Source organism: Chiloscyllium punctatum, chromosome 7 (genome assembly GCF_047496795.1).
Source record: "Chiloscyllium punctatum isolate Juve2018m chromosome 7, sChiPun1.3, whole genome shotgun sequence".
NCBI lineage: Eukaryota > Metazoa > Chordata > Chondrichthyes > Orectolobiformes > Hemiscylliidae > Chiloscyllium > Chiloscyllium punctatum.
Window position 1 is genome coordinate 78,383,441 of NC_092745.1, and position 24,322 is coordinate 78,407,762.

Here is a 24,322-nt window from a genome sequence, read left to right on the forward strand (position 1 = left end):
TTGCCCGTAGTGTTCGGTGCAGGGGTAAATGTAGGGGAATGGGTCTGGGTGGGTGGCGGGTTGGTGTGGACTTGTTGGGCCGAAGGGCCTGTTTCCACACTGTAAGTAATCTAATCTACATTTGACTTGATAAGAGGCTTAACAGGACATTATGAGCTGAGTTGACACTGGTACCAGTGGATGCGGTGTGTATGAATTTTTGGAAGCCCAAATTAGGGGTCAAGTAAGCATGTCTAAAGCACATGGGATTGGGGTAATATATGTAGCAGTTCAGGGCAATCCCCAGTTTTAAAAGGAAGGAAAAGCTGAAAGAAATGGCTTTTTGTGAAAAATTGATCAACTTAGTACCAGTGCAGGTACTAAGTTGATTTCCCAGCGGGCTTCCCAGAATAAGGACAACCTTCTTCTGGGAACAGAGATCCTCAAAGATATGAGACAACTTGACCAACAAAACGGCACCCACTAGACATCGTGTCAAGGGACAGGCGTAGAAATGGTAATGAATCCAGAAACTGTGAACAATGAAGCCTATCTAGTTAATGGGATAATGATTTACTCTAATCTGAAAAGAGTTTGGGAGGCTCCATTTAGTCATCAAAACTTCTGTTAAGTAAATTTGGAATGGTGTCGACCCTTTTGTTTCCACGAATGATGAGATTAAACTGGCCCCAGCAATCACCGGAGATGCTTTATGAAATGAACTTCCCTGAGGGGTGGAGCCGGCCAGCCCTTTGGGTAAATGGGGGCAGCAGGGTCAGCTATCGGGACTCTTTTCCTTTTTCACTCTCCTCGCCTTGAGCTCGCTGCATCTCTGCACACCTACACTTTAGGGCTGAAGACATCAACCCTGTCCGCGACCTCAGACTTCGGAAGTCCACAACAACACCCGAGACAGAGAGGGAACCCCATCAGACAAGCAACAAGTCCCTCTGAGGCCATAAGAACTCTGGGACACTGGTACTCTGGAGTAGTTGGTTCGGCAAAGGGAGGAGGGTGGTTGTGTAATTCTTAAAGTATAAGAACACTGTAAATTTTGTAAGGTTAAAGATTTACATTGTGTCCGCTCCAGTGTTCTTATATTTTACATCATACTATAGAGCATAAGTTTCATTGAAGTATTGTGCAGATTGGACAAGTTGAATTTTTTCTGTAATAGAATTCACTGGTAATTTTGAACTTATGTTTGAATCCGTCTGTGCTCCTTTGGGTACACCTGGCTGAGTTCACAGCAGATCCCAGACTAGAATTCCAGTATTAAGGATCAAAGGGTGATTCAAACCAGGATAAGCAGTTTGTTCTCTCTTTTCCTTTCTCTTGGGGGTACTGCCCCAGTGGGTAGGTACCAGGTAACCATTGCCCCACCAACAAGAGAGAATTGCCCAGGCATTGGTGGCGGTTGAGATTACTGTGTAGAGATAAGTTCCGACTCGCTAGTCAGGCTATGAACGGTGAGTTTGGTTCAGCGCTCTCTTTCCAGCGGAGTTGCCCGAGTGCAGTATTCTGGGTCTTTGAAATTTCAGAGCTTGCTGGAGAGACACCACCAAAGTGATTGGCAAACCCCAGACACTGGACTGAGTTCGGTGTGAAGGAAAGAGGTCCTTCCACAATACATACTGAGGCTTAAATAAAGGCAGAAGGCAGACAGTGCAAATGAATGGATTACCTTCAGATTAGTAGATTGTGGAGTCAAGGATCAGTGCTTGGGCCTCAGCTATTCACAATCCATACGAATGATATGGTTGTGGAGAGGGCGATTGGAATATTTCCAAGTTTACAGATAACGCAAAAGTTGGTGGAATGTGACTTATGAAGAGGATGCAAAAAGAGATTTCGGTAGACTGAGTGAATGGGTATGAACATGGTAGATGGTATAAAATTTGAATAAGCCTGACATTATCCACTATGGTATGATAAACTATGGTGCAGATTGCATCTTGCATCTTGAAAAGTTGGAAAGTGTTAATGTCCCCTTAATGTGAGTTTCTTGATCATAAGTCACTGAAAGCTAGCACATTGCTTGCTGCAACTGTTTTGAAAATTGAGGGCAGTGACAAAGACGTCTTGCTTCAATTTTATAGATAACTGGTGTAACTATAGTTGCTGCACTGGTTCTTTTGCTTAAGAAAGGAAATAATTGCTATATAGGGAATGCAGCTGAGATTCACTGGACTGATCCCTAAGATGTGTCATATGTGGAGAGATTAAAGAAACAGGGCCTGTGTTCTCTGCTGTTTCGAAGATTGAGAGCCTTAGAACCTTACAAAATCCTTTAGGGTGGCAAGTAGTTACAGAAAAGTTACCCCTGGCAATGGGACTAGAACCACAGAATACAAGACAAGCCATTTAGGACTAAGATGAGAAGGAAAATCGTCATTCAGAGCATGGTGAGTCTTTGAAATTCTCAGAGGGCTGTAGAAGCTCAGTCCTTAAGTAAGTTCAAGATAGAGATTGATAGTAACTAGAAATCTAATTACGTAAACGGATATATGATAGTTTGGAAATATGGCTTTGAGGTACATGATCAACTATGGTCTAAAATGACAGAAAAGGCTTAAGTAGCTTAATGGCCTTCTGTTCTTATGTTCTATGTTATCGCACCAAAGGATGCTCCATTATACTAATATGGGGAGGGGGAAGAGTGTGTTGTTGGGAAAAGGAGGGTCGGGCAAATAAAGAGTGATAGATGAGTAAGTAGTCAGGGAAACACAGTAGCCTCCAGTGGATGCTAATGTTGCCTCCCAGGTGCCAGATTTAAAAATGAGTCTGAGGGGCTGCACAGTATGTGGAAGGGGATCAGAACCAGCTAAAGGTCATAATCCACAATGGTATTCATGGAATTGGCAAAAGAAAGAAAGAAATCTTTCAGTTATGTATCACAATACAATGAAATAAATTAAATCCATCAGTAACAATCTCTGGATTGTGCTTGTTTTCATGCTCCAGTCTGTACAGAAATAGAAAGTTCATGCGTTTGAACATGCAGCTGGATAGAGGATGTAGAAGTGGGAGTTTTAGTGTTCCAGGACATTAGGATTGGTTATAGCTGAGATTGAACCTGTACAAACCAGAGAGACTGCACCTGAATAATTTAGCAGGACAGTTTGCTGTTGTGAAGAGAATAAACCAATTTGGCAGTGGGTGGGAAATTTGGATGTAAATTCTGAAAGGGCAGAAGCTAAAAATGGAAAACACAAAGTAAGTAAACAAGGGTGGAATTTTGATAGGACACTTGGAAATATGATATCATATTTAATACTCATGTGACTTGAGGAAACTCTGTATTCCTGGTTAAAGGGTATTCAAGTTTTAAAAAAAAATCAGTTATAGGTGTTACTGGCTGGCCAGCATTTATTACGTATTCCTTGTTTCCTTTGAGAAGGTGGTGGTGAGCTGCCTTCTTGAACCATGATACGGAAGTACTGGTATTGGACTGGAATGGACAAAGTCAAAAATCACATGACACTGGGTTATAGTCCAACAGCTTTATTTGAAACCACAAAGTTTTAGAGGCCGCGCTCCTTTGTCAGGCAGCCAGTGAAAGAGAAAATACATCGGACACAGAATTTATAAGTAAAAGATCAATGGGTCATACAACTTATGTGAATGTATCGAACAAATCTAGATGGTTATTAAGCCTTTAATCAGTTAGAATGGAGGTGCAGGTTTCAATTGATTAATATATAAATCCCAGAATTTCTTTCAAGTTATTGCCCCAAGATAACTGCAGGTTTTATCAGAATAAGGGTGACAACTAAGGTCAGAAAATGCATTTTATGAGGGAGGCCATGTTCCAAGTCTGTTTGTATCTCAAACTGGAGTCAGACTGGTTTTACTTCCAAAATAGGAATGTATAAAATACCACATTGACTGGCTACTGATCATGGGCTATTTGAACAAAATAGAATGCATCTGTAAATACAAATTCACCCCATAGAATTATATGTGTGTGTGAGGAAGAGAGTGTGGGTGAGTGTGTGTGTGTGCATGCATACTTGAGAGGGAGTATGTGTGTGGGAGTATGCGTGTGAGTGTGTGTATGAGAGAGGGTTCGTGTAAGTGTGTTTATGTGTGCGTGTGAGAGAGTGTGTGTGTATGTGAAAGAGTGTACAATATGGAGGGGTTGTTGTAGTGTGACATGAACCAAGATTCTGGTTGATGCCATCTTCATGGATACTGAACATATCTATTAGTCTCTGTTCAGTAACTCTGCGTGTGCCAACGTCCACCTTGGAGGATGTTTACCTGAAGATCCGAGGCTGAATGTCTTTAACCACTGAACTGTTCCCCCAGTGAAAGGGAACATCCCTGCCTGGTTATTGTTGTGCAGTGTCCATTCATCTGTTGTCATAGAGTCTTCTTGGTTTCACAAATAAACCATGCCTCAGGGCATCCTTGCCTGCACCATATGAGATAGACAATGTTGGCTGAATCACATGAGTACTTACCATACACGTGGTGGGTGGTGTCCCCATGTGTAATGGTGGTATCCATGTTTATGCTTTGACGCATTTTGCAGTGGCTGCCACCACAGCATTGTATGGTGTTGTGGTCAATGTTGTCCTGAAGGCTGGACAGTTTGCTGTGAACAATGGTCTTTTTAAGGTTTGGCGGTTGTTTGAAGGCAAGAAGTGGAGGCATAGTGACAATCTTTTCAAAGTACTCACCAGCATCGATAATGTGTTGCAGGCTGCAAAGAACATGGCGTAGTCCCTCCACTCCCAGGAAGTACTGGATAACGAAGGGTATCCTATCGGTCATATCCCGTGTCTTCCTTCTGAGGAGGTCATCACTGTTTTTCACTGTGGCACATTGGAATCGGTGATCAATGAGTTGAGCATCGTGTCCCATCCTTATGAGGACATCCCTCAACACCTTTCAGTGTTCATTGCATTCCTCCTCATCTGAGCAGATCCTGTAGAGGGCTTGTCCATAGGGGATGGCTATTTTAATATGTTTATGGTGGAAGCTCAAGAAGTGCAGCATCTTGACGCTATCCATAGACTTGCTTTAGAGTGAGGTACTGAGATGACTGTCCTTGATGGAGGTGTGTGTGTTCAAGAGTGAAACTGATTCTAAAGAGTAGTCCATAGTAAGTCTGATGGTGGGATACAATTTGTAATTTTCTCAGCGATTCCTTGCCATGGAAGAAAATATTGTCAATGTGTTTGATGTAAAGCATTCGTCAGAAGTCCTGCTGTGGGATGACCCACAATGTCATTTAAATGAACTGGAGTTTAAAAATATAAGAGACAACTTCATTGAAATATCACTGATCCCAAAGGTGTTTTACAGGGTGGATCTGGAAAAGATGTTTCCTTCTGTGGGAGAATCAAAAACTAGGTGTCACCGTTTAAAATTAAGGAATTGCACTTTTGAGAAAATGGTAAGCAGAATTGTTTTCACAAAGGGTCTTTGGAATTCTCTTCTTGAAAAGGCAGTGGAAGTGGAGTATTTAAATATTTTTAGGGCAGATATAGATAGATTCTGATAAAGGAGTGTGAAAGGTTATCAGTGGCATGCTGGAATTAGAACTGCAAGATAATTATGGAAAACCAGAATAGATGGAAGCTGGTAAAGTTTTTGTGTAACACATGCTTTCTAAAAAAAAGGTATCTAAATAGTATATAACTTAGAGTATTCAAAGTTAAAACATACTCAAAAAATTCAGAATCAACAGATTTCAGATGCTTATTGCATGCATTCTGTTATGATTAACTTGGCATCACCAAACTGGAAGAATTAATCTATGGGATTTAAAGTAAAATGCATTCTGCAAGTTAAAGTATTTTAAAAATTCAATACTTTGAGCTAAACCTGAATAAACATTCTAATAAACCACACAGGTCAATTGCCTCGGCACCACTGAATTCTGTTTACTCTTTTTAATCCCAAGCTCACCAATACATCAACAATTTTCACTGATCTCCAGAATATAACTCCCATTATGTTCAGCACTTCTAATTTTTGCTCCCTTCATGGATGAAGGTATAAGCACCAGGCACCAACAGTAGCCTGGCTTACAGGGTTTGACTTCTATTCCCTTACTCCCTTACTCCTTTTGGGTGCATTACTTTATGTTACATCACCTGCCCAATTAAAATTGTCAATGCAGTTACATACACTTGCTGCCAAATTCACATACTGTATATCTGGCATGTTCTCCTTCAGTTAGCAGCTAATCCCATTTCATCCTCCTGTCGCTCGCTTTGCAATGCACTGTGAACTCAAGTATTATGCCAGCTCTATGCCAAATTCCTTACAATATCTTTCATTTTTTCTTTTCATCCCTGAGCAACTCTTCATATTGGGTGACTTGAACATGCTCCTACATTTCCTTAGTATCCCCACTTCTGAACATCAGTGCAGCATTGAGGATGTGGTAAATTATTGGGAGACTCCTTTTTCAGATGCAACACTAACAGCACTGTCTGTTTAATTCAGATGTAGGTAAAGAGGTCCTTTTGGTGTTTGTCCAAAAAAGAGCAGGAAATCTTCTTTGTATATTGTCAAACATTTGTAAGTTTTAGGAATCTTATACTCCAATGCCAATATTAAGCTGTTCTTTTGAGACTTTGACCAATAAGGCAACAGAAGACAGTCTAGTGTCATAACTCAGGCACAATTTTAGCTATAACTAATGCCTATCAAATCAGGGCAGCAAGTTAATGGACATATTTCAACTCTTATTTTCTGGTTCAGGTTAAGGTGCAGATTATGACCTGGTTTCTCAGTTGTTCTCCAATGTTTTGAGGGCCTTTCGCTCCCGATTGCAAGCAGAATAATTTCAAACTTTGAAATCAGTAAGTTCTGATTTGACTAGGCTAAGCAAAGTGTATTGCTAATTGTTTTAAGGGCTGCATAATCAATCTCTAAATGCCTGTTAAGGCTGATGTACATGAACTAATGTCACCTCTCTCCTGACTGATTCCTTAAGTTGTCAATTATCCAGGAGTCTATCCACTTTACTAAGTTTTGTTATTGTCACTTTGCTAAGTTAAGAGGATTGTTTGAAAGATTCTTTGCCTCTTTGTTAAAAAAGAGAAACATATGCAGTCAGCACCCAAAGATTGAAAGCCTTGAATTCATATCTCAATGTTGCTTAATTTTATGAAGTTTGCACTAAATGAGACACTTACTTGTCACTGACTGTTTTTTCCTATTTCTGAAAGCTTGAAACACAGTTTTCATTATCTTTAATGTAGAAAATTGAAAAGCATACTAATTTGTTGAACAGGATATATTAACAATTACAAGCTTAAATACATTGTTACTAAGTTAATTCTAATACAAAACTTACATTTAGTCAATTGATGTACTTCGAATAAACCTGTACAAGAACACAGTTATGGTTATTTATTTCTTGATCAGCGCTAACAGGCTGGGAATATACCATCTCTGTCTTATTCAACCTTGGAAGTATGGGTCTAAAGCTATACAGGCAATGGCCTTGTGGTATTATTGCTGGGTTATTAATCCAGTGACCCAGATAATGTTTTGGGGACCTGGGTTCAAATCCTGCCACAGCAGATGGTGGAACTTTAACTCAATTCTAGATTTTTTATTAAGAGTCTACTGATGACCATGAATCCATCATCGATTGTTGTAAAAACCCATCTGGTTCACTAATGTCCGTTAGGGAAGGAAGCTGCCATCCTTACCTGATCTGGCCTACATGTGACTCCTGACCCACAGCAATGTGGTTGACTCTCAACTGCTCTCTGGGCAATAAATGCTGGCTTAGCCAGTGATGCTGTCATCCTGTGAATGAATTTTTAAAAAAATGCCCTTCACCCTTGCAGATATAAGTCTAAAAAATTGGGTATTGCATTCATCCTGTTCACAATCCCATGATGCAGTTCCTTATCAAATGAAGCTAAGCAGAGCCAAATGATGTTAAGATCTAGTTTGGCTATATTTAAGCAGACTTAATATTATTGTATTAATCAATAAATATATTTTAACTATGATCACAACTAAATTTAAGTCAATTGTAAAATGTTAATTTCCCTACTAATCCTGCAATTGCTCTGTTTCATCTTGTACTCTGTTTTGGAATCTTGTTTTAGAGAAACTTTGCTGCCTACATTGCAATAACTATTTTCCAAAATAGATTGTTGTGCACATTTGAGACATCATATGGATATGAACTGTTCTTTCTAAATGTAAATAATTGCTTTCTCTTCCCCTTTATCCTTACTCCATGTTATTCTTTGTATAAATGCTCCAACCCCATATCCATTCCCACATTTATCCATTTGATCAAAAGGAACTATCTGAGTGCTTCCTTGTTGATTTTCCCTTCCAAGTTTTTTCTAATACTCGTGGATAAATTAGTATTCTTCCGCCTCATAATCTCACTATTGTGCACTTTCTCTTTTGAAGTAGTGATTTTTCCACGATTGATCTTATTAACTTCTGCCCCTGTCTCTGGCTTTTGCTTTTATTTTCCCACATCGTTCAAATTCTGTGATCCTTGTTACTTTCAGTTATAGTCCTGTCTTAGTTCCTTTAATTCTGAGAGCTGCAAATTTGAGAACTCCCATTCATGCCTTACCCTTCTGAACAAAACATTTCTCCTTCTGCAGGGCAATCCCTAAATCTTTTATTTATGACTAATTATCTGCTCACACTACTTTCTTTTGCTATAGTAATCCTCACCTCCAGAAGTGCTCATATATTGCATCAGTGCAGCTACATTTACCGTCATTTCATCCATTATGTCCACTCTGTTGCTAAACTTCTATCAATTCCAATCACTCCAATTCCAAGTTACTGACACTCTGTCGTGTTTTTGTTCCCTTGCCTGCTGTTGTCAAGTTCATCTGTTTCATGAGGCTGTCTTTGCTTTTCATGCAGGGAGAATGATTTCTCTGATGGGGAGTCTAGAACCAGGAGATATGGTGTTTGCATATGGGGTAGCCATTTCAGACTGAGTTGAGGAAATATTTCTTCATTCAAATTGTAATAGACTTGTGGAATTCTCTGCCACAAAAGGCTGTGGAGTTTAATTTACTGAATATATCCAAGAAAATGTGTTTTTTTAGATTTTTAAGACGTCAAGGTATATGAGGAGAAAGCAAGTATATGGTATTGAGACATAGAATCAGCCATAATCCCATTGAATGGGGGAGACGGTTCAAAAGACTGAATTGCGTATACCTGCTTCTAGTTTCTAATTTTCTATGTTGGAAATGAGCTGCCAGATGAGGTGGTGGAGCTGGTACGATCACAACATTTAAAATGGGTATAGGGATCTGGATTGGTATATGAATAGGAAGGGTTTAACATGATATGGGTCAAATACTGGAAAATGAAACTAGATTAATTTCGGATAATTTGTCAGCATGGATGAGTTGGATCAAAGAGGCTGTATCCATGCTGTATGACTCCATGTTTCAATGAGCTCCTCTCTTATTCTTCTAAACTCCAGTGAATACAGACTCATTTGACCTAATCTCTCCTCATGACAAGTGTGTCATCCAGGAATCAATTTGGTGAACCTTTTTTGCACTCCCTCCATGGCAGGGTATGTTTTCTGAGGTACAAGGACCAAAACTACACAGATGTGACCAGTACAGCTGCAGTAAGATATCTTTGCTCCTGTATTCAAATCCTTTTGCAACGAAGGCCAACATTTGTCTCCCTATCTGATTGATTACTGCATCTATATATCCCTACATCGAGTCATCCTTTCCAGTCTCTTGCATTTGTAGAAGGTGCTGCACACTCTGTCCCATATTGATGGACCAGCCTTTTGCTACTTCTACACCAATATCTTGAACTTTCTCCTTCATTCACCTTTAAAATCTTTCTTACAACTTAATTTTTCAACCAGGCTTTCAGTATTTCTTTCTCCATGGATTGGTTTTCATTCTTTCATCTATTTTGTTTATGATGATCTTTCTTTCTTTCTTTCTGTTAAACATTTTAAACATTTAAAGTCATCATATGAATACAAGTCATTATTAAGGGAATATTTTACTTGGCAGTTTAACAAATAGAAGATATTGTTCAAGCAGAAGATGCACTGCATCAATTTTAGATTAATCGGCTTGTATATAAGAGGAGAAGATCATAGAATCATGTCTCCAAATCTTGATTAAATTTAATAAATGTTGCTCCCCATGAAGGAGTTTAAATAGGTTTTTCATACTTGTTTATTACATTATGTGTGTGTATAATATATATATATATATCAGGGATGTGTTTCATTAAAATGAATATAATTTTATTGGAACACAATATTTTCCTGCTTTTCTAAATATTGTAATGAAGAGGAAAGAAAATGTACAATAAAGTTAACCAGTGCAATTCTCATAAGACCAGACATATTCTGAGTCATACATGTGATCCTGACAAAGTGAATTGTGTTCATGAACTATTAGGATTCCTCACAATTGGTGATCATTTTAGTGTCTTCAGGGACAATTTAAAACAGACAGTTGTCCTTTTAATTAAGGAATTTGAGACAAGTTTGCAGGACTGGAAAACTCAGAGCTACAGTTACCGGTGGTAGAGACACCAGAGTGCTAATATGAAGATGAGCATGACCATACCATCTGTCTAAATATTAAAACAAGGGCTGGTGCCTAACAACACAGATAGCTGAGCGTTGAGAAATCTGGCTACAGAATCTTTTAACTGGCTGTTGCTGGCCTTTAAAAGGGAACGTATTCTTTACTAATCACAAAATTAGGTTTATTGCTTATATATTAGAGGGAACAAGGTAGGTGAATGTCCTGTCATGCCACTACAGTACATAAAATGGGGGCAGCTTCTTTGGACGGATTGTGAGAAGAAGAGTGTTCCATTATATAAAGTGAGGTTGGAGAGTCTGGTGAGAAGTGGGGAAACAGTGGGTCAGAGTAATAGAGAAATTCTTAGTTCCAGAAATCCAGTTTATTCTTGGTAATGACATAGTTGGATCACAGGTGGGAATAATGCCTACTGGTTGAAAAGCCAGTGGAAAATCAGGCAACTGAGGTGCTACACAAAGTATATCCTGGGATTTACAAGATCACAAAACCACAGGTTGAAGCAGGAAGAGAAATCAAGGAGTGTAGATAATAAAATTGAAGTTCACTTATCAGAAACTATGTTTGATCAAATGATTGGGATAAAAGAAACAAGAACAAGTAAATGAAACGCGGATATTTCAGTTCAGAGAAATTAGTTGAATTGCAACGTGAAAAACTAAAGCAGTTGTTTCAAAAAGCATAGACAGAAGAAGGAGTGTATCCTAGAATGTTACTGTCCTAAAAATGAAGTCTTGATGAGGAAATAGAAACCATCATATATTCAGGCAGATGAGAAATGGGCAGAAGTTCATCAAGTTGCATTAACAGTGGGTTATAGAAAGGACGTATTGTAGGTAGTACCTGAATTACCAGTAGGAAGTCATTTGGGAATAAGGAAAACTCAAGCCAAAATGTAAAAACATTTTTATTACCTGGACTGCACAAGGATGTGGTTGAACTTTGCCAGACATGTCATATGTGTCAGGCAATTGGAAAACCACAGGCAGTAATAAAGCCAGCACTCTTAATACCAATTCCTGCATTTGAGGAACTCTTTGTTAGAGTCTTAAATGATTGCATAGGACCCCTACCTAAACCAAGAAGTGAGAATCAGTATTTGCTGACCATATTGGATGTGTCTATTATATTTCCAGAAGCCATTCCATTATGCAGCATCACTGTGAAAAGGATTGTAGAAGGGTTATTCAGATTTTTAATTGATGTGGAATATCCACAGATATACAATCAGATCGAGGGGCAAATTTTACAAAAATTACAAAAATTATTCAAGAAATTGTGGATAGCTTAAGAATAAAACAATTCAAATCCACTGCATACCATCAAGAATCACATTAGAATGATTGCATCAAAGCTTAAAGATCAAGTTGAGGGCTTATAGTCAAGATGATCCAGAGGATTAGGTTAAAGATTTCCATTTGCACTTATTGCAATTAGGAATGTACCTAATGAATTAAATTAAATTCTGTCCATTTGACTTAGGTTTTGGCCATGAGATGAGAGGACCACCAAAATTAATTAAGGAAAATTGGTGAGTCAGAGTTCAGAGATAATATATTTAGACAATGTGTCAAATTTTGGGGTGAGATTAAATAGAACGGTGATGAATTGGATAGACAGCATTTTAAAATAGGACAGCATGTGATGAAACCAGAAACAGACATGAAATCAATCATCCGTATTTTTGCTAGTGGGTGATAAAGTGTTAGTAACAGTGGACAAGCAACTTATATTTCAAAGTTGGACTTTCCCAGAGCATATTGGCAGATATCTTTATCTGAAAGAGCGAAGAAAATCTTGGCTTTCATGACACTGAATGGATTGTACCAGTGTAAATTTATGCTATTTCGTATGGAAAATTCACTAGCCACATTTCAAACGCAACCAATAAAATCATTTTGGGATTTCTGAATTGTGTGGCGTACATAGATGATCTGGTGATTTTTAGTCACTCATGGAAGGAACATTTGAAGCAACTAACAGAATTTTCAATTGACTTCAGAAGGCGGGCTTGGTGATAAATCTGGCTAAGAGTGAGTTTGTAAAATCCCAAGTCATGGTCCTGGGCCATGTATTGGACATGGACAGATGGCCCTACAGGATGTCAGAACAAACGTTATTGGGGAGTTTACCGTACTATCAGCCCATATTCCTGAACATATTCTGTGCTGGACTTTACTATTGGTAGGATGCTGAAATAGTGATGTCAGTGATGTGGACTGTGGCCAACATGTTGTTTCATCAACATGTTGTTTTTTTTCCCTTTTGCTTGGTAAGGGTTTGCCTTGAAAAAGGTGCATTACCTGTAGTGGTAGTACTCGCATCTGGAGGTGGCACGGTGGCTCAGTGGTTAGCACTGCTGCCGCACAGCACCAGGGACCTGGGTTCAATTCCAGCCTCGGATGACTGTCTGTGTGGAGTTTGCACGTTCCCCCTATGTCTGTGTGGGTTCCCTCCGGATGCTCCAGTTTCGTCTCACAATCCAAAGATGTGCAGTTTAGGTGAATTGGCTGTGCTAAATTACCCATTGTGTTCAGCGATGTATAGGTTAGGTGCATTAGTCATGGGTAAATATAGGGTAGGGGGAATGGGTCTGGGTGGGTTACTCTTTGGAAGGGTGGTGTGGACATTTTGGGCTGAATAGCCTGTTTCCATACTCTAGGGATTCTATGAAACGTATCTGGTAACATAGGAAATGGGGGTGAATACTGTGGCATTGAATAATCCACATACAAATATTACACCTAGCTATTATTTAGATACATTGCCTTCACAGGTTCATAAGTGTCTGGATGAACATTAAATAATGAGATTATATCAGAGCGCAGAATACTTTCATAGAGTGTCATGCCTCAAGGGATCTGCAAGTAAAATGAAGTATAAGTCCATTGTACACTCAGATCACATGGTATGTGGTACTATACCAATATCATGAGCATGTCATTTAAAGGCACCCTGTTGAAATTACTGAGATGAGGTGGTTATGATGCAAAATTGTTACCCCCAACAGCCCAGGTGTCAAAAGAAGCTTTCCTGTTTAGGATTCCAGATTAGTGGGATTTCTTCCAGGAAAATAAATTATGTCATTAACAATTGGAAGTGATTCCAAATAGAAATATTACAAGTAAAAGATATAAAAAATCAAAATATTTGTGATAAGAGGTGACTATAGCTATTTGATCACAAGTTTAGAATGTTGTTAACTAAGCTCCTCTGACAGCAATTTTAATAGAAGTATTATTTCATTGATACAAACCTCCACAAAAAATATCAGTTAGATTAACACCACATGAATAATAATAATGAATTAATCAGAATTACTCAAAAATGTGACCACAGAAACAAGTAATTTATTTTTACTTATCGATATTATTATAAATCTTCAGTGTAAATGTACTTTGGTAAGCTTCAGCATTGATCAAGTGAAATGACGCAATACTGTTTATAGATTTTAGCAGATCTTGGTGGTTGTTACTCGAAATGTTTAAGAAGAAAGTAGAGGCTAGTCTAAAAGTTTAGTGATTTGTTTTGTACATTATGACCATTGTTGAGTATTTTATAAAATTCAGAAATTTTATTAAACCAAAGGAGAATGGAAGGAGAAGTGCCTTTCCTCATACTAATGTACAATTTTTAAATTAAGTTTGAATTTTGAGGTTAATTAATGATTTTGTCAATGTTTGGTTGACAATTGGAAATGCGTACCCTAATGAATATGTGATTCTAATTGCTACCATGAGACAAAGAGAGAAAATAAAGAATTAGAGACCTCAAATCTGTTTCCAACCTGCCACGTATTTGGCAAACAATTTCACTCTGTTTCAACTCTCTGTCACATTAAGCAAGTGGATTCTGATTTCCATCTAGCACTGTAACTTTGCTGAAAGTGCAGGACTTGCACCACACCTGAGTAACTTTCCTAGTTGGAGAGAATGAGGAAGAGACTGAGGTGAGATGAAAATCAAAAACAAAATTATGCTCCATCCAGACCATCTGCACTAAGGAGGTTCCAATCAATATTGGAGAAGTTGAAGTCACCCATAACAACAACTCTGTTACATCTGCACCTTTCCAAGATCTGCTGTCCAATCTGTTCTTCCATCTCTCTGCTACTATTGGGAAGGGGGTCTATCGAAAACACCCAATAAAGTGACTGCTCCTTTACTCTTACTGACTACCATCCATACTGACTCTGTAGACAAACCCTCCTCAAAAACCTTCTTTTCTGCAGCTGTGATGCACTCTCTAATTATCAATGCTACTCCCCCTCTTTTTCCAAACCCTCCCCCCATTCTTTTTAAAAGATCTAAACCCTGGACCATACAGCAACCATTCCTGCCCCTGTGAACTCCATGTTTTCATTATGGCCACAACGTCATAGTTCCAAATACTGATCCAAGCTCTAAGTTCATCACTCTTATTATTGACACCCCTTGCATTGAAACAGACACACTTTAACCCATCCCTTTGCCCTATCAACTGTGTCTTTCTGACAGACTCACTGCATTCTATTTCTGCCCATTCAACAACTACCCTCTCCTCTGATCTGTAGCTCTGGTTCCCATTCCCCTGCCAAACTAGTTTAAACTCTCCTGAAATGCTCTAGCAAATCTCCTGCCCAGGACATTAGTGCCCCTCTAGTTTAAGTGCAGGTCCCACCTTCCCCTGAAGGTACCCTAATAATCTATGTATCTGAAGCTCTCCCTTCTGCAACAACCCTGTAACCATGTGTTTAGCTGCACTGGCTAGCTGTTCCTTGCCTCACTAGCACGTGACACTGGTGCTCTGTTCATCCTACTTTTCAGCTTCCAACGTAACTCCCCTAACTCACCTTTTAGATCCTCATCACTTTTCTAGCTATGTCATTGGTGCCAATGTGCACCACTGCACCCTCCCCCTTCAGAATTTTGTAGATTCGATCAGAGACATCCGGAACCCCGGCACCTGGGAGGCAGCATACCTTCCGGGAATCCCGTTCGCGACCACAAAATCTCCTTCATTCCTCTAATGATTGAGTTTCCTATCACTAGCACTTTTGTATTTTCCCTCCCTTCTCTTTTGAGCCACAGAGTCAGGCTCAGTGCCAGAGACCTGGCCACAATGGCTTTCCCCTGATAGGTCGTTCCCCCAACCGTGGTGTACTTATTATTATGGGGAACGACCACAGGGGATTATGGTGTACTTATTATTATAGGTTGTTTCCCCCAAAATGGTGTACTTATTATTATGGGGAATGACCACAGGGGATTCCTGCACTGTCTGCCTATTCCCTTTCTGTCCCCTGACTGTAATTATCTTTTTCCTGTACCTGAGGTGAGACTACCTCACTGGAACCCCTCTCTATTACCCCCTCTGCCTCCCGAATGATCCAAAGTCCATCCAGCTCCAACTTCAGTTATGATGGAGGGAAGGTCACCAATGAAGCAATTGAAGATGGTTGGGCTGAGGACACTAACCTGAGGATCTCCTGCAGAGCTATCCTGGAGCTAAGATGACTGACCTCCAAAACCATTACCATCTTCCTATGTGTCAAGTATGACTCCAACCACTGGAGAGTTGCCCCCTGATATCCATTGAATCCAGTTTTTCCAGGGCTCCTTGATGCCACATTCCATTGAATGTAGCCTTGATGTCAAGTGCTTCACTGTCCCCTCACCCCTGGAATTCAGCTCTTTTGTCTATGTTTGGACCAAGGCTGTAATGAGGTCTGAAGCTGAGTGGCCCTGGCAGAACCTGAACTGGGCATCACTGAACAGGTTATTGCTGAGCAGATGCTGCTTGATAGCACTTCCATCACTTTACTGATGATTGAAAGTAGACTAATTGGGTGGTAATTGGCTGTATTGAATTTGTCCTGCTTTTTATGTATAGGATATACTTGGTGCAATTTTACACATTGTCAGGTAGCTATCAGCATTGAAACTGTACTGGAACAGCTTGGCTAGGGGAGTGGTGAGTCTGGAGCAAAGGTCTTCAGTACTATTGCCAGAATGTTGTCAGTGCTCGCAGTATTTTATAGTATCCAGTGTCTCTGATCATTTCGTGATATCATGTGGAGTGAATTGAATTGGCTGAAGACTGGTATCTGTAATGCTGGGGACCACTGGAGGAAGCCAAGGTGGATTATCCACTTGGCACTTCTGCTCAAGATTGCTGCGAAAGCTTCAGCCTTACATTTTGCACTGATGTGCTGGGCTCTTCCATCATTGAAGATGGAGGTATTTGTGGAGCCTCCTCTTCCAGTGAGTTTAATCGTCCACCACCATTATGACTGGATGTGGCAGGACTGCAGAGTGTAGATCTGACTTGTTGGTTGTGGGGTTGCTTAGCTCTGTTTATGACTTTCTGCTTATGCTGTTTGGCATGCAAGTAGTCAGTGCTTCACCAGGCTGACACTTCATCTTCAGGAAAGCCTGGTGCTGCTCCTGGCATACCTTCCTACACTCTCCATTGAGCCAGCATTGATCCCCTGGCTTGATGTTAATGGTTGAGTGGGGGATATGCTGGGCCGTGAGGTTACAGATTGTACTGGAGTACAATTCTGCTGCTGTTGATGGCCCACAATGTCTCATGGATGCCCAGTCTTGAGTTGCTACATCTGATCGAACTCTGTCCCATTTAGCATGGTGATAGTGCCACACAACACGATGGTGGGAATTCTCAATATGAAGGCAGGACTTTGTCTTTACAAGGATTGTGCAGTTGTCGCTCTTACCAATACCTGGTCTGACCTACACATGAATCCAGACCTATAAGGGCAGTTAGGAATGGGCAACAAATGCTTCCAGCAACACCTATATTCCATGAAAGAATAAAATTAAAACTTTTTTAGATCTATGAATGGTCATAAGCCTCAATGCCAGGTTGTGTCAAAGGGAATGGAAAACAGACAGGGCTATTCTTTTTATTGGCTAAGCACCAGGAATAAACCTAAAGTTGGCTCAGCTTTCAGAGAACATCTCTGGGACATCCGCACCAACCAACCCCACCATCCCATGGCCGAAAACCATAACTCCCCCTCCCACTCCACCAAGGACATGCAGGTCCTGGGCCTTCTCCATCATCAATCCCTTATAACTCGATACCTGGAGGAAGAATGCCTCATCTTCCGTCTTGGGACCCTGCAACCACACGGGATTAATATGGATTTCACCAGTTTCCTCATTTCCCTCCCCCCCCACCTTATCTCAGTCCCAAGCCTCCAACACAGCACCGCCCTCTTTACTTGTCCATCTTTCTCCCCACCCATCCGCTCCACCCTCCTCTCCGACCGACCACCTTTTCTCCTCCTCCCACTTTCATCTACCTAGCACATTCCCAGCTACCTTCACCCCAACCCCACCCTCTCCCATTTATCTCTGAGTTCCCCTTGCCCACAAGCCTCATTTCTGATGAAGGTCTTATGGCCGAAACGTTGATTGTCCTGCTCCTCGGATGCTGCCTGACCTGCTGTGCTTTTCCAATACCATACTCTCAACTCAACTACCTCTTGGCTAATAAAAGAAAGAGGTCTTTTGAAATGAATAAAAAAAATGTAAGTACTCAATCTTAAACAAATATGGCAACACCCATGTTCTGGGTCTTAATTGCAAATATTTAACCATTTTATATTTCCATAATTGCAGTTCTCAAATTTTTGCAAATTCCTTATTAAATAATTCCATTATTAAAAATTATTAAAATGTTTAAAAATCCATTTTGTGAATGTCATGTTGGTAGTCATTGCAGCATGTAAATGTTTGTTCAATTGCTGTGATTTAAGATTCAAGAATGGTTTCATTGTAGCATATCTCCAAACTGCAGAAATATAAGGCACAAATTTGGCTACCTCATGTCTGTCTTGGCTCTGTCCATCACCAGCTGTCTAACTGACATTGTGATAATAAACCAGCAAGAAATGAGTCAAAATGCCAAACTAGCCTGCGAAGAACAAAATGTGCATCATAACATAAAGCAAAATAAGGAAACTTAAAAATGACAGATGAAAGCAAAAGATTTACATTTGATTAGACAGACTTGGGCTACTGAAATGAAGTAGATCATATTAGACTTTATAATAAGCAATGAAATTTAGTTACCAGTGTAATATGGATGAACATTTATTCTTCTCCACTATTTGATTGATTTCAATGTTATTTTGTTTGGGAGAAACGTGATTCAGCTACTAATCACTGAATTGAAACATAGACTATCCGCAGTAAACTGGGTAAATCTGTTAATGGACAAAATAGCACAACATCAGTGAGACCAGTTTTTTCAAAATAAAGGAAATTAACTTGACTCAGAATCAATTTATAACCTTATTGGGCAAGACGTCCACACACCAAAAAACAAAACTGCCATGGATGAGAAAGTAATAAGAGACAACTTAAACCTAAAAGAAAAGCATACAAGAATACACAGAGAAAAGACAGATCCTACTGAATGGGAGACATAGAAAAATACAGCAGATGGCCACAAAACAGACGGTATCCCGACACAAAGGTGTTATGAAAATAAACCTTCAAAGAATGGAATAAATTAACAGCACAAGTTGTAGTTGCATAGTGACTTTGATCAAAAAAATGTCTTGAGCTACTGCATGGAGGCAGTAGAAATCAAGATTGGGCAATAAGCCATGAAAAGAGAGAGGATTACCAAAAACTGGTCAACTAGGTTTTAAGGAGTATCATAAAGAAGAAAAAGAGAGGTGGAGAATTTATTAAGGAAAATAAAGAGTTGAGGCCCAAGGCAACTAAAAAAACAGTCATGAATAGTGGATCAGGAATGACCAAGAGGAACGACTTAGAGGTGTATGGATATCTCAGAGTGTTGTCAATAATAGAAATGGAGAGGACCCAACTATGGAGAGATTTTAAAATAATAATGAGAATTTTAAAATTGAGATATTGATTTGAGTTGAATTCATACCCCAAATATGTCAATAATCAGGGAGGTGATGTGTGAATGTGATTTGTTATGAATTAAGGCATGACTAGCAGAGATTTGAATGGCCTAATTTTATGGAGGGTGGAATATGGGAGATCAGCCAAGATTATATTTGATTTGCCAAATCTATAGATACCAGAAGAATGGAGGAGGGTTTCAGTTATAGATAGGCTGAAGCAGAAAGTAATTCAGGTGATGTAAGCTAAAAAATTAAAGATAATATTAGTGATTGCATGGATTGCTGGTAAGAAGCTCTTTACAAGGTCAACTATGAGATCAGATCTTTTGGTATCTAGGTCATGTTGCTCAAGATGCATGTCAGGACATTGCAGAGGTCCTGATATACCGACTGTGGGAGTTGCCTTGGTAAGTTAAACTTACACTGAACAATTCCTCTGTTCTCTTTGACCCTATTAAAATGTGTCTCTTAATTAGAGTGAGATATATCAGACAGATCAAACTTTAAATTAAGAGTTATCTAAGAAATATTAGACATAAAAATCCTGATCTAATTCCTGGTTAACTATACAACTGTTGACTCTGAGACCCCATTGCGCTCTCCACTTGTATCCTACCGATTCCTCCAACTAGTCCCGATTCCCAACCCCTCGGTAACCCAATCCGACTGGTTTTTACCATGCAACTAATCCCTGAATCCTCAATGCTCCTCTTACCCAATCTCAGGACCCTACTCAACTGCCATCTAACCTAGCTGCCATCTTACCCATACACCAATTTATCCCCTACTTTACCCACCCTACTTCTTTGCCCACTTGCTTCGCAAACCCTACCGGTAAATCATGTTAATTACATGATTAAGCATAGATAGATGATGGGTGTTACTATATTATCTTTAAGCACACATAAAAGAGGATACAGCTGATACATTGAGCTGTGTATTTAGGAGATCTGTGAGCTTGTGTTTACATGAGTAAAGGCAGTATCAAGGAAAAACTCTATCTTAATTCTTAATTCATCATTGAGCTTGGATACAATTATTGACTGATCCCTTACCTCATACAGTTTACCCACTTACACAGCTTTGCATTCATTAATCAATGCCCTTGTACATTAACAAGTTGAAAAGCTGTTTAAATGTCCCAAAGAATTTTCACTGGAACAAAAGTGATAGAATGCAGTAGACTCTAAACTGTATGTACCTGTTCTGAATGAGCTTTATGGATACAAGGCAGTTAGTTTCTTCCCACCTATACACCTTCCTGTTCATTCCAACCTTCTGATGAATTTAGAACTCATTTAGTGAACATATAGCAGATTGCAGCAATGTCATATAAAGGGAATATGGTTTCTGCTTGGATATCTTTTGCAGATGCTTCCATTGTTTTGAACACTCGATGAACTTTCCAGGACCTTCCATTGGAGATTTGGGCAGAAAAATTGGAAAAAAGATGTAGTTTCCTGTTAGGTCAGAAATAGGCATTCCAACATTGATCTAAGTGTTACAGCTTCAGGTTCAAAATAATCAATTGTTTACTGTCAAAATATTGGACGTCTTATTGTTCTCCTTGTGGCTGTGGATTAATACATTGTTGCTCTGTCACTGACTTCTAAGGTGCAGTAGTAAATATGGTTCCCTGTAATAATTAATTCCTGTTTCTTAATGAATATTATGATGCCCCTCTTTAAAAATGTCATTTCTCTTGTCATGCCACTTGCTAGTGATGCTGAGGCTGTACCATTTGCTAATGATGTTGGCTCGCTGGTTAGAGAGGTTGTTAGTGTTGTTGATTATCCTTCTTTCTTTGTTGTGAAGGTGCTTTTCTTAGGATTCATGTCTAAAGGTTTGTCAACAGCGGCTCATTTGAAAAAGACAGGAGTTATTTTGGATTGTTTTTTTTAAATGGGGCAATCACATGACTTAAGTTAATTGTTTGTAGTATTTACTGGAAATCACATTCCTGGGTTGATGGCTTTCAGAAGTTTTTGTTTTGGGTTTGTTTGGATTACAGCCTGCTGAGGGAGAGAAGCTTTACAGCTTATCCTTTCTGAGAAAATATATTTGAACATCCATAGAAACACACTGATTTCAGCTATTCTCCTGAAAAACCATAAGAAGAATAATTCTTGACATTTTCTGAATGAATTGTCTACAAAAGTGCTAGAGACATCTGTCTGTGTTTGGTGACCCCTATCTATGTGTGCCAGGAAGCTGACTAAAGGCTATTTTGAACGTTTCTTACCCCATCCATTTTTTTCTTTCAAGAACTAACTATCATTTGACCAAAGTGGCTTTTATTTCTCAAAATTAACCTCTGCAGAGAAAGTCATTTTGTTGGTGTACTTGAGGGAGTGGAGTTGTTTAAAAGGGTTATACTTTACTATTAAAAAAAAGTGTTAATCTTTGTCAAATTAGTCTTGTTTTATAATAACATTTTGCTTGTTTATTAAAGAAACCTGGTTGATGGATGGCTTTATTTTAAATTTACTGTACATAAAGTATACACAATACAATTCAATACAGCACAGGGGCAGGCTCTTTGGTTCACCAAGTTAGTGTCAATTTCTAGTCCTTATTTAAGCCCACTACCGATTGCCCATATGCAGTTATTACTCCTCTGTTTGCCTGTAGGTGAATATTAAGGCACACTTAAATGAATCTTAAGGTGTCCATATGCAACTCCTTTGCTAACATGCCTGCTTCCACTACTTCCACTGGCAATGCAGTCCAGGCACCCATCATCTCCGGTGTGAAATATTTTTCCTGTGCTTCTCCCCTAACTTTTGCCTTCTTACCTTAAACCTATGCCCTGTTCTAGTTGCCCTTATGACACAGGGAAAAAATCTCTGACAATCCACCTCTTCTTTGCCTCTCATAATTTTGTTCCCCTCAGCCTCCATATCTCCAGTGAAAACGGTTTGAGGTTTTCCAACCTCACCTCATAACTGAAACCCTCCAGATCATACAACCTCCTGGTAAACCTTCTTTGCACCCCCTCCAAGACATCCACATCCTTCTAGTAGTGTGGCGACCAGAACTGCCTGCAATATTCTCAATGAGGCTGCACTCAAGTTTTGTACAGCTGTAACATACTTGCCAACTTTTATCTTCAACAACTTTGCCGATGAAGGCTAGCATGCTGTATGTCTTTTTGACCACCTTATCCACCAGTGTTGCCACTTACAGGAATCTGTGAACCCGTATGGCGAGATCCCTCTATGTCAATGCTCCAAAGGGTTCTGCCATTTATTGTTTAATTTGCACTTGAATTTGACCCAAAATGCATCATATAGTTGAGGTCTGAAGTAGACATAGTAGAACTCAAAATTTTACCTTTGTGTCTCTGTCCTCATGTGCTGCCAGAGCTGCAGATTTTCTGTTTATATTTCAGAATTCCAGCATCTGCTATATTTTGCTTTGATTGAATTTGACTTATTGGTAACTCTGTGCAGCATTTATATACATATATATTGTAACCACTTGAATGGTGACAGAGATTGAAGTGCACTGTCCAACCTCAATCGTAACAATATGGACCCTCTTCCTTCTCATGTTGTTACTGATTTCTGTCTCAATGAAGAGAGTCTCAACATCATTAAAAACCATTGAATCCTTCTATATGTAGAGTTTGCCTTTTCAACAACTCAAACAGGGAACTCACCTGTCTGTTGACGTGTTGATCTTTTTTGTCTATGCATCAGTCAGTTGTTATTGCATTTTGTTCTAGTCATGTGAAGGAAGTACTACCTTGTTTGACAGAATTGTCTTCTACTTCCTTCCATTCAACAACTTACAAGTGGTTTCATATCCACCTGAACGTGTACAAATCAGAGTGACAGAGGCAGGTTTGGAATTTCCTTTGCCTTGTTAGTATTTTGTGAAGCTTCTCCTGATCATCTGAATGTGTTTTTCTTTAAAACTGTGTCCTTTTGGGTAATGTGGTGATGAGACGATGCTGTCAGACCAAACAATTCAGTGAATTTCTTAAATTCTCTGGACTGACGTCCATTGTCACATATTACTTTTTCTGCAAATAATACTTCTGCAAAAATTATTGTGTGGCTGTGAAATCTTTCACTTATCAGAAAACTGAAAACTTTGACTAACATTATGTATCTATGTATCTATGTATCTATGTAGAACTTTGTGATTCAGTCCAATACCTACACAGTTGTATATTTGTAAGTTATTTTCAAGTAGTTTATTAAAAAGTAGCTATTTAGGTACAATGCATTAGCAAAATTGCCAGAAAATATAATCAACCTGGGACACTGAGACCAGAGGATAAAAGGACAGCTGGAATAGTGTGTATTGCTTTCAGTAGCTTGAGATGGTGGCATGTTTCCCTCTCTAGCTCATGTTGGGGAATGCTGTCCTTGGTCTTCCTCCATGTTTCCTGGTCCACCTCCATCTGAAGAGGTGGGCGTGTGGCAAATCTTGCCACCTGACAAGGACCTGCCCCTTCTCCAATTACAATTATATCATATCTTTCATTTCTAGGGGCAGGGAGTTTACCCAAGTCAGCCACTTGTTTGAACCTTTCTGATCAATGAATACAGGACATGTACTCTAGATTTCAAGATGTACAGCTCCCCTGCCCATCACCTAACTCCATTCTGTTTGGTTTCCCTTTGCGCTGGAGGTTATTGACATGCCTTTTCAAATACTCGCAGGTTGCCAGAAGATTCCCTGAGGTCAGCTCTGTAGAGTCTAATAACCATGATACACGCAATTTTAGTGACTTGGTCCCATTGTGAGAATTGTTTCTATTTGGAGTGAGAAAGGGAGTGAAAGAAACTTTCTATTGTGCCAAATAATCCCATAGGAATTCTATGCTAATCTAAAAATATTGTTGGTAATGTATAGTATCTGATAACTGTTGCCTTGATTTGGCACTTCC

At 39.4% G+C, this 24,322-nt stretch overlaps 1 protein-coding gene across 12 annotated transcripts in view; it reads left to right on the forward strand.

The window, feature by feature from the left end:
- lrrc7 (leucine rich repeat containing 7) overlaps window positions 1-24,322 on the forward strand; it is a 617,417-nt gene that overhangs the window by 115,631 nt on the left and 477,464 nt on the right. The window contains exon 1 of one of the 12 annotated variants that reach the window (XM_072574146.1): window positions 19,797-19,829. The exons of the other annotated variants lie outside the window; for them this stretch is intronic. The gene's annotated coding sequence lies outside the window, so the exon portion shown is untranslated. Of the gene's footprint in view, window positions 1-19,796; window positions 19,830-24,322 lie in introns of those variants that run through there. 12 annotated transcript variants of the gene reach the window in all.